General features: G+C 41.0%; 1 long non-coding RNA gene across 1 annotated transcript; it reads left to right on the top strand.

Moving 5' to 3' along the window:
• Positions 1 to 8,886: 8,886 nt before the first annotated feature.
• LOC146651770 (uncharacterized) lies at positions 8,887 to 10,303 on the top strand. Its single transcript, XR_014907494.1, has 3 exons — positions 8,887 to 9,184; positions 9,543 to 9,629; positions 9,908 to 10,303. It is a non-coding gene; the product is annotated as an uncharacterized LOC146651770 (long non-coding RNA).
• The last annotated feature ends 623 nt before the right edge of the window (positions 10,304 to 10,926 follow it).

Below are 10,926 nucleotides of genomic sequence, written 5' to 3'. Positions count from 1 at the left end.
AAGTTAGCTTGTTTATATTATGCTAACATAGCTGTGTTGCTAGCGGTCACGTAGCACATCATTATATACCAGCTAGCCAAACTTCAGTAACCCTACAAACGTCACTGCTGTTTAGTTTTCTGTCTTCATTTATGTTGGAAGTGATAAGAAAGCTGTACGTTTTAATTTGTTTCCAAAACCCCGCAGTCAGGACATGCTATATTGTATTTAGATAGAAGCTAGCGAGCTAACTCCATGCTAACTTCTAACTCCGTTAAATGTCATAAATTCCGTTTTCATGGATGCCTGGATGTTAAACTCAATTGTTACACCTGGTAGAGCAGAACGCTGATCATTTTATTAAAGGTGAAAGACTTTAGACAGTTTTTCAACTCTCAGTAATGCCATAGTGATCGTTTGATATATGGACCTGCAGCAGAGTTTAGGCCCAGACACAGCTAGTGACGTCAGACTGAACAATCGGATAGACACACACGCTGTTTGCTTTTTGTAACCAGGCTCAAAAGATGTTAATTTCCTCCTAAAGTTGGGCATTTAAGCATTAGTGAGAGTGTGTTTGTAACCAGGCTCAAGAGGCCATCTGAGGAACATTTTTATTTTCCAGCCTTAGAGGTTGCTACTTGATGAAAACCGTGGGGGCAAGGACAAAGAGCCACTGCAGAATGAGTAGGGGTGCAACGATACACAAAATTCCCGGTTCGGTTCGGTTCAATACTTTGGTGTCACGGTTCGATATTTTTTCGATACAAAAAAAATGTTCATGCATTTTTAATTTGTCATTTATTAAAATTATAAATATATATTTTAACTCAAAAGTACAGTTTTTAAATTTAACCCTAACCCTTGTGCGTGTTTTTTATTTTGACAGCGAATGCGCACCTGCGGACCACTTATGTGCAGCCCTGGTTATTTAGCTCGTCATATTGCAGCCACAGAAATTCTTTTGTCCATGAAACCATAAAGCTGCACTTTCTTTTTGCCTTATAGTCTGATTTGTCATAACTTCTCCGTTTTGTGGTAAGCTTTTTGGCTGTCACTTCTTCACCCTGACCTGTCTTATTTGGCTCAGCAGAACTAAAATATATATCTGTCTGTGAAGGTCATCGTAGTCAAATATATATCCTGCTGCTTTTACACACCCACTCACATAAGCTCAGCGATTCTCTGCGCGATCAACCTCTCACATGTTTAAGCTGCGGGAGATTTCACTTGTCATGTTTGCATAGTAAGCTAACAATTAATAAGACGATGTCAGAAGAATTGGTGCGCAAATTATCATCACTCACAGATCAGTGCTGTCGCTCTCTATACACAGTTTGCACGATTGCAAAGTGAAAGCAAAAAAACAAAATTCAAACGCGACTTCAATATGTCACATATTGACAGTGGCTCACCGATGCCAATGACATAATTACCCAGCTACATTTCCGAAAGAATGCAAAAGCATTGACATATATTTTTCCTTCCTACAATAGCCCGACGGGCAGGGCAGAGATAGATTTTGGTAGCCCGACTGAAAAAAATCGCTAGCCCCGGGACGTTGGGGTAGCGATATTGCGAGCCCTGTATCTGATTGAGGAATCACTCATCTTTGGAAAAGAGAGTTTATTACAGAGAAATGTCTCTTTCCAAAATAAAAGCTATACTGTACGCTTCTTCTGGGCTATATTCTCAGCAGCATATTAAACAGCTGTCTAAATGACTCGGCTAAAGTTAGTAGCATGCTTGCTTGTTTTTTTCTGCTTCCACTTGTCTTTGCACTAGGATGATGTCGGTGTAAATGTGCAGTCATATTCGTTGTGTTCTCACTAGTGCTTTCAGGTTAATCTCGTTGAAATGACCTTAACGCCACAACACGGCAAATCTCCGTTAACGAGCTACCGCCGATCGCCCCGTGCATGGGGCTAGACGGCCAACACGTTAACGAGCTAACTACGCTAACACACTAGTTCCCACCCATGTAATTGAGCATTGCATGGCACATCCAACATACTGTTTTACTTTAGTCCATGACTCGCTTACCTTCAGGGTCATACGTCACATGAAAACCAAAATAATTCCAAACGCCAGATCTGAATGAGAGTGGGGGAGGTCCATGTTGTAAGGAGAGCTTAACTTCTGTCTCGCTAGCTTGCCCTGCGCTCTTCCTTCTGACGATGCTGTCTGTGTTGAGCGCTCAGTGGATCTGCGCTCGACAGTGCAGCCTAGGCGGAGTAGTCGAACGCAGATTCACTGAGCGCTCAACACAGACAGCATCGTCAGAAGGAAAGTTGATAAAATAAATTACGAATGTTGTATTGTTCGATACATATGCGTACCGAACCGAAAGCACTGTATCGAACGGTTCAATATCGATACGAATATCGTTGCACCCCTAAGAATGAGTATGATTTTTTTATTTGTAGGGAAACAGCATAAATAAGAGCTGCTGGCCATGATTCATTTCCTTCATTTAATAAAATTCAGCACGGCTCCTTTATTATTAGCTACTCCCCTTATGCTTTTAGCTATTGATAAAAATGTAATCAGAGATAAGGGGAGACCGAGAATAACATCACTAATCCAAAGAGGAGTGGGTGCAGGAGTTGAAGCTTTCACTCTGTCCTTTCTACAGAGAAATAAGCTCTTAGAACTCACCGGGTCCTCTGCAGCAACCACTCTGATAAAGTGCATTTTATCAAAGTAGCACCGGTCCTTCGGTGCAGGCCTCAGGTGTACAAACAAATATGAACACTGTTCAGGTTACATGTGCAAAATTATGATGCTAATGTTTCACATTTCTCATAGGAGTATTATCCATATGCTGCACTATTTCATTTCAATATTGGGCAATTACAAATCTTTTCAATGTAAAATAGTAAGTGATCAGCAGCCAAGCACACATCACTACCCCCAGTGTCTATCTTGGATCACTATGTAATGTTGCCGTAGTTCCCCAATGGCAAAAATGAATAAAACAATTACCAGGATCTCTGAGTGGGCTGGGCAACGTCTTCACTGCCTTAAAGACTTTTATGACCTTTTTTTAAAAAAGAAAATAAAACAGGATCCATTTTAAATGATGATGATTTAAAATGAGGACTCAGCATGGTGTCCTCTAGTGATTGCCAAGGACAATATTCATGGTTTTGGCACCAAGGAGTGGACATACAATAACTCTGCTGCAGCCCCTGGAGTCCCAGGGCCCCGGGGCAGTGGCCTGGTTTGTCCGATTGCTTTATCCAGGAAGGGTTCCTGTCCAATCACCTTTCAGCTTCGCTCTTGTTTACGAGAACCCTCGACAGGTGTGGGGTGTTGGGTATGTCCCATACCAACACATTCCATGAAAACAAGCCTGCCAATGGCAAATCTAGAGAAATTGCTAAATTAAAAAAAACAGTAATATGTGTGAAGTGAAGACGTCTTTGAAGAGTGATGCTTTGCTCTAAAATGCTTGATAATTACCATAAAATTGCAGAGCTGCATCACTTTTGGCAGATGCCCCGTTTTACCTGAACAGCAGGAACCGTGTAATAAAACAGCAGAGAACACTGGATCCACACGCTTGCTGCGTGTCTCGAACCGCTGAGAAGAAACTGCATAAAGTATTTAAGATGACATGTTTTAAATGAGACTATTAGTTAGGCTACGGATTCCATGTGAAATGCAAATGGGATATAAAACTGAAGGTGAGTTACTAATTCATTGGTGAGAAGCACCTTGGCAGTAATGTAATTCTTTCTGACGTGCTAATAACTCTTTTCACTGGGAAATCATGTTCCATGAAGGCAACACCTTTTCAACGAGCCTTCCAAATCCTGTCCCCCACATTTCATACTCCCTGTTGAGCGCCGCTGCAGTCGTGATGACATTAGCATGTTTTCGTTGTCTTAACTAGCTGGGGTCTTTTTTAACACTTCCTATTTGGCACCTTTGCCCAGAATCACATTTCTGCCTTTGTCTGGCAGCTTTTCTGTTTTGATACCTCTGAGTGTTACATCCATCCATCAAAATTCATTTTCCCACAGTAAAAGTATCCAATCAGTGAAAATCGGCCTGTGATCATCTTATGCAATCATCTTTTTCTTTATGTGTCTAATTTTATATTTCTAACTTCTTCTTTTTAAAAACTTCTAAAAGACATGCTTTCGTAAATAATGCATATTTAAATATTTCCTGGTACTGAGACACCTTGTCACAAATCTCTGATCACAGATATGTCCTGCTTTTTGCTGAGTGTCCTGTGTCTGTGGGAGAAAAGGAATATTTGGCCGACTCACAGAAGAGGAAATGGCGTGCGTCAGCTTGACAGGTTGTTCTCACATACATGCGTCTGACGCTGGACAGGGAAATGTCCCGTGTTGGTCTCATTCTCGCAGCTCCTGTAAATGATGCTCGCTCCTCAGAGACAGCAGAGTTTAAAATAGTATCACCACAGGCAGAGGCTGCTTTAAGATTCGTTTGAAGAGTGACTGGTGGCTGTAAGTTATAATGAAGCAAAGAAAAAGACCACCACGGAGACCACCGAGAAGGAAGGTTAATTCCCAGGATGCTGCTTTGCAGTAGTTGTGATGCTCGCGGGCTCGTGTTGACAACATTCAAAACTTTTAAAAGAGACTGATTTAGCTTTTATATTTACCCCTGTGACACGGATGGATTCACAACAGACATTTGAAGTGTTGCAGCTGATGCATCCGGATCCATTTTTCCTCTCTGTTTGTATGTATAATGGATTTAACACGGCACCAGTTTGTAGGAATCCCAGTTTTGTTTCGTGCATTGACTTTCGATTGGTGAAGTCGTGGAATTGCAACGCAGACACGTAACAGACACATCCAAACTCATAATGCCATTATGTGAAAGTAGTAACTAGGGGTGCAACAATATTCGTATCGATATTGAACCGTTCGATACAGTGCTTTCGGTTCGGTACGCATATGTATCGAACAATACAACATTTGTAATTTATTTTATCAACTTTCCTTCTGACGATGCTGTCTGTGTTGAGCGCTCAGTGAATCTGCGTTCGACTACTCCGCCTAGGCTGCACTGTCAAGCGCAGATCCACTGAGCGCTCAACACAGACAGCATAGTCAGAAGGAAGAGCGCAGGGCAAGCTAGCGAGACAGAAGTTAAGCTCTCCTTGCAACATGAACCTCCCCCACCCTCATTCAGATCTGGCGTTTGGAATTATTTTGGTTTTCATGTGACGTATGACCCTGAAGGTAAGCGAGTCATGGACTAAAGTAAAACAGTATGTTGGATGTGCCACGCAATGCTCAATTACATGGGTGGGAACTAGTGTGTTAGCGCAGTTAGCTCGTTAACGTGTTGGCCGTCTAGCCCCATGCACGGAGCGATCGGCGGTAGCTCGTTAACGGAGATTTGCCGTGTTGTGGCTTTAAGGTCATTTCAACGAGATCAACCTGAAAGCACTAGTGGGAACACAACGAATATGACTGCACATTTACACCGACATCATCCTAGTGCAAAGACAAAAACAACAAGCATGCTACTAACTTTAGCCGAGTCATTTAGACAGCTGTTAGCACATGATTCTCCTTATGCTGCTGAGAATATAGCCCAGAAGAAGCATATAGTATAGCTTTTATTTTGGAAAGAGGCATTTCTCTGTAATAAACTCTTTTCCAAAGATGAGTGATTCCTCAATCAGATACAGGGCTTGCAATATCGCTAGCCCGACGTCCCGGAGCTAGCGATTTTTTCAGTCGGGCTACCAAAATCTATCTCTGCCCTGCCCGTCGGGCTATTGTAGGAAAAATATATGTCAATGCTTTTGCATTCTTTCAGAAATGTAGCTGGGTAATTATGTCATTGGCATCGGTGAGCCACTGTCAATATGTGACATATTGAAATCGCGTTTGAATTTGCGCTTGTTTTTTGCTTTCACTTTGCAATCACGTGAACTGTGTATAGAGAGCGACAGCACTGATCTGTGAGTGATGATAATTTGTGCACCAATTCCTCTGACATCGTCTTATTAATCGTTAGCTTACTATGCAAACATGACAAGTGAAATCTCCCGCAGCTTAAACATGTGAGAGGTTGATCGCGCAGAGAATCGCTGAGCTTATGTGAGTGCGTGTGTAAAAGCAGCAGGATATATATTTGACTACGATGACCTGGATGACTAAGAACCTTCACAGACAGATATATATTTCAGTTCTGCTGAGCCAAATAAGACAGGTCAGGGTGAAGAAGTGACAGCCAAAGAAAAGCTTACCACAAAACGGAGAAGTTATGACAAATCAGACTATAAGGCAAAAAGAAAGTGCAGCTTTATGGTTTCATGGACAAAAGAATTTCTGTGGCTGCTGTTAAGGTTCACAATTGAGGAGGGAGAGTACAAACCACTCTTGGTCCAGAGGATCTTGGTCCAACAATGATTTTAATGAACACACGTGTGGGAAGACACTCTGTACGCAGACAGCCAGTAGTCCTCGACTTAATCAAAGCATGAACAGATATTTTATAGCATCAGGGTTTGATTTACTGACGCCCCTTCATGCGTCACAGATACATTTTATACATAGATCAGATCAACACCAGAATGACTTTTCACCTAGAAGATCATCTTCTATTTTTACGGCTGGTACTTTCCGTTCTTATCTTAAAGTGAATTGTTCCTCTTTTTTGTCTAGACATAACTAATCTCTCCTCTAAATAAGTCTGACTAATGTGTGTGTATGTGTTGACCTCACATGCTCTTTGTGTCACCTCTTAACTGTCTGTGTCTCGTCCTCAAATGCTCTTTCTCAATTCACCTGTTGCACTTCTGACCTTTTACCAGACCAGAAGCTCACTGAGACTATGTGTATGTCTTCTACTAAATAAATGTTTTAACCAAGAACCTCTACTTAAAAGCTTAATATAAAATGATCTGATATATAAGTGTTTTGTAAGCATGTATTGCAATTCCTTCTATGTTCTAGTTTTCCCTCAGCATGGATCATCTAGACACTCTCACTAGATGAAGCTTAAGACCTTTAAAGAACCTGAACATCAACTCAAATAAGCACAGATATGCGATATGTATAAAATAGTTATAACTGCACCTGGAATACAAAGTTAATTTAATACCTGTGTGCATAAAACCTTAAAGCCTTCTTAAAGCTATCTGTTACATTGTTAAAGCCTCGTCTTAGCCTGCTGCTCAAAATAACTTCCTGCTTTCACTTCTGCATACAACTTCCTGTCAGCCTGCAACTCAGTCTTTCTGAAAGAGACACTGTTCAACCCCTGAATGCAATATAAACTCCAGATTATATTATTAATGCAATGGTAATGATGACAATTATTTAACAATAGCAGTAAAATAATTTCCCTGCTCCACACTGCAATATGACGAGCTAAATAACCAGGGCTGCACATAAGTGGTCCGCAGGTGCGCATTCGCTGTCAAAATAAAAAACACGCACAAGGGTTAGGGTTAAATTTAAAAACTGTACTTTTGAGTTAAAATATATATTTATAATTTTAATAAATGACAAATTAAAAAGGCATGAACATTTTTTTGTATCGAAAAAATATCGAACCGTGACACCAAAGTATCGAACCGAACCGTGAATTTTGTGTATCGTTGCACCCCTAGTAGTAACGTACACGGTTCGTGGCATTCGTAATCATCGTAGTCGTGATCTGTTCGTAAAATTAACCAGTTACTCAAATCCAACCAGTGGGGAAAAGAAAAGCGAAACCTGTAACTTCTAACACACGGCGAGCAGTTTTATGGTGATGACATTTTCCTCCTATTTACAAAATGAGTGATGTCGTTCGAGGCTTCGTGATTGTAATACAGCCTTCTCCTTTTGGTAAATGTCACCGTCTTTCAAGTTTCATGCCCCCTGGTTCTAACACCTTACTGTCAAGAGTGATGTCTTCAAGCTGAAGCTAAGATAACCTTGGTTATTATCTTTGCAGGCATCACTTCATACCAGAAGGGGTAAACTGTGTAAATGGGTTTAACACCCACAAGCACTGCGATCTTGCAGATGGTGAGACCCTAAGATTGTGTTGTAGTGCAGTGTGAGGGGGAACGTTACATTAAAGAGTAAAATGAAAGAGAATGACTCGTGTTGTGAGCTCCAGTCCATTTTTCTGTGTGCTGGCTGTGATCAGCTGATCAGCTGGATTCAACAAGGTGAAACAAATTTTCTGTGAGATTTATGCACGACAGAAGCTGTAGAGCCAGAGTGAGTGTCAGCATCTTTACCATAAATACAAATTCAACTCTTGATGTAATCTAGTAACCGACTTATTATAGTTTGTGTTTTCAGTTTTTAGTTCACAGCCTTGATTTTCTTCTTTCTATTTGAGTTTTTATTGCTTGAAAATGTTTTTGTTTTAATCCCGTTTCTGTTTGTTTCTCTGTTTAAGTCTAATTAGTTTAATTATTATTACTGCATGCAGGCCGATGTCAGAGGCAACAATTTCAGTACAGGTGTTACAAAAAAAACAACTTGTTAGAGCAGCTGAGTCTAAATGAAAATGTCCTTCAACGCCTTTTACCAGACTAATAGATACTAAACTAAGAATATTTTTCCTCTTTAATTTAATTTTAGTTTTCCAAGTTTACAAAATCATTTCAGTTTCTTTTGCAAGACTTTTCCCAAAAACATCATGAGGATCTCTCCAACCCCGGGCCCGGTCCCTGAATCGTTTGCTACCGGGTGGCGAGAGTTCAGGCTCTGGTTTGAAATTCGTGGTTTTCAGGGTTTTTAGCATTTTTTTTATCGTTAACTCGGCTTCCTCAGGTCTTTTCCTGTGTGTTATGAATTAATCTTCTTTTTTTTTTGGTTCTGGTTTTATTTATCCGCGACACCTTAAAGGCCGGTCCATGAAAATATTGTCGGACAAAAACCGGTCCGCTGCTCTACAGTGAATTAGGACGTTACATGCAAGATATAAGTTTGCAGCATAAAGACTTTCACTTGTTGAGCAGTGCCGGTCTTTGAACACGAGCTCCTCCGCTCATTCTCAGTGTTGCACTCGAATGTTTCCTGGGTGATGCAACATTTCACTCACAAACACATTTAGTGACAAACTGCAGGAAACAGTTTGTGTGTTGGGTGATATGTTAATGTTCACTCCTCTGTTGCAGCGTGATACCTCAATAACCTGACCTTTACGTCTGCACCGTGCATGCATCACAGGGACGAGGAGGAAAGTAAGCAGGCTGTGGCATGTGAGTACTTTCTTATAACTGAGCAACCATCCGTCACACGACAGTAACATTAACCTGCCTATCAGATGTAATTACTCATTAACTGAAAGTTCCAGAACGCTTTAACTCCTAATCAGCAAGTGTAGTTTCTGAGTCTACTGAAGAAGTGGTGGAGGAGGAAGAAGCAGAAAGACAATCATGCCAAAACATTTCTAATATCAAAAAGTGCCACTCTGAGAACGACCAGCTTCATCATACAGAGTGAAGGAGACTCACACTTTTGTGTTGGGGCTTCTTCACAGCGCTGAAGCTGATTTCTTAACCTTCAACCACAACAAACAGCTTCTTCTTATACGCGTTTCTCTTGTGGTTTAACCAGATCTCTGACAGCAGTTGTTGTTGATATGAGATGCAAGTTGTCCTGTTGTAAAGCCTTAATGGACCAATCAGCATGCATCAGCAGAAGGTTAGTGGACACACTCACCAGACACATTAGGTATATCTTTCCAACTGCTCATTAAAACAAATATTAAATTAGCCAATCACATGGCAGCAACTCAATGCATTGTCACATATAGACATCAAGAAGATCTCCTGAAGTTCAAAGGGTGCAAAGAAAGTTGTGTAGTTGTCAGTGCCAGAGATGCTGGTCTGAGTATTTCAGAAAGTGCTGCTCTGCTGTTTCTGTGCAATGGGCTGTAGAGTTCTTGAATGTACCAGCTGAGCATTGTTTAAATACCACAGCCTACCTGAGCTGAGGAAAGCGAGGAGGATCATCAAGGACTCCAGTCACCCCAGCCATAAACTGTTCAGACTGCTTCCATCAGGAAGGAGGTTCTGCAGCATCCGGTCCCGTACCAGCAGACTGAGAGACAGCTTCTTCCACCAGGCCATCAGACTGCTGAACACGTCATAGACACCTCAGCTTCACTACTGGAACTTCAACATTATGCACTCCACACTGTATATAAATGCCACTTGTTCTGCACATATTCAACTCTGTATATTTTATATATTTTATTATTATTATTATTATTTATTTATTTTTTTTTTACTATTTAATTTGTAAAAATGTGTATACACACACACACACACACACACACACACACACACACACACACACACACACACACACACACACGTAGGAAAATATTTAGTATACACATCCAGAAATGCATACACTATTATATATTGTACATATATTTATTAGTTTCAGGTTGGCCATTCTTGTATTTTGCTCGTTTGTGTTGTTGTGTTTGCACATCTCTGTTGCTTGTGGGGCTCGCACACAAGAATTTCACTCGCATGTGCTGTGCCAGTGTGCCTGCACATGTGATGTGACAATAAAAGTGATTTGATTTGATTTGAGCTTTGCTGGCGACCGCGTCCATCCCTTTGTGACCACAGTGTGCCCATCTTCTGACAGATGCTTCCAACAGGAGAATGATCCATGTCATAAAGCTCAAATAACTTTGAACAGGACAGTGAGGCCTGCACAGACACCAGGTCACAATCTGTGCTGGAACAGCAACAGTCTAATCATGGATGTGCAGCTGACAAATTAGCAGCAACTGTGTGATGCTTCATGTGCTTCCATATGTCAGGACTGAACAAAACCCCACAAGATAAGCAGAATACTATGGGCTCAAATTGTGGTCATAAATACTTTGTACTTGTAAATCAGGATTTGTATGTGTAATTTGTGTGTGTGTGTAACAAAGATTTGTGTGTGGACTCAGCCAAAAAATCTGTGAGAAACTCTG

Source organism: Rhamphochromis longiceps, linkage group LG15, assembly GCF_057381845.1.
Source record: "Rhamphochromis longiceps isolate RC_006_pf linkage group LG15, R_longiceps_female_GT1.1, whole genome shotgun sequence".
Lineage (NCBI taxonomy): Eukaryota > Metazoa > Chordata > Actinopteri > Cichliformes > Cichlidae > Rhamphochromis > Rhamphochromis longiceps.
Note: the sequence above shows the minus strand (reverse complement) of the source record. Positions and strands in the feature narration are given on the sequence as shown.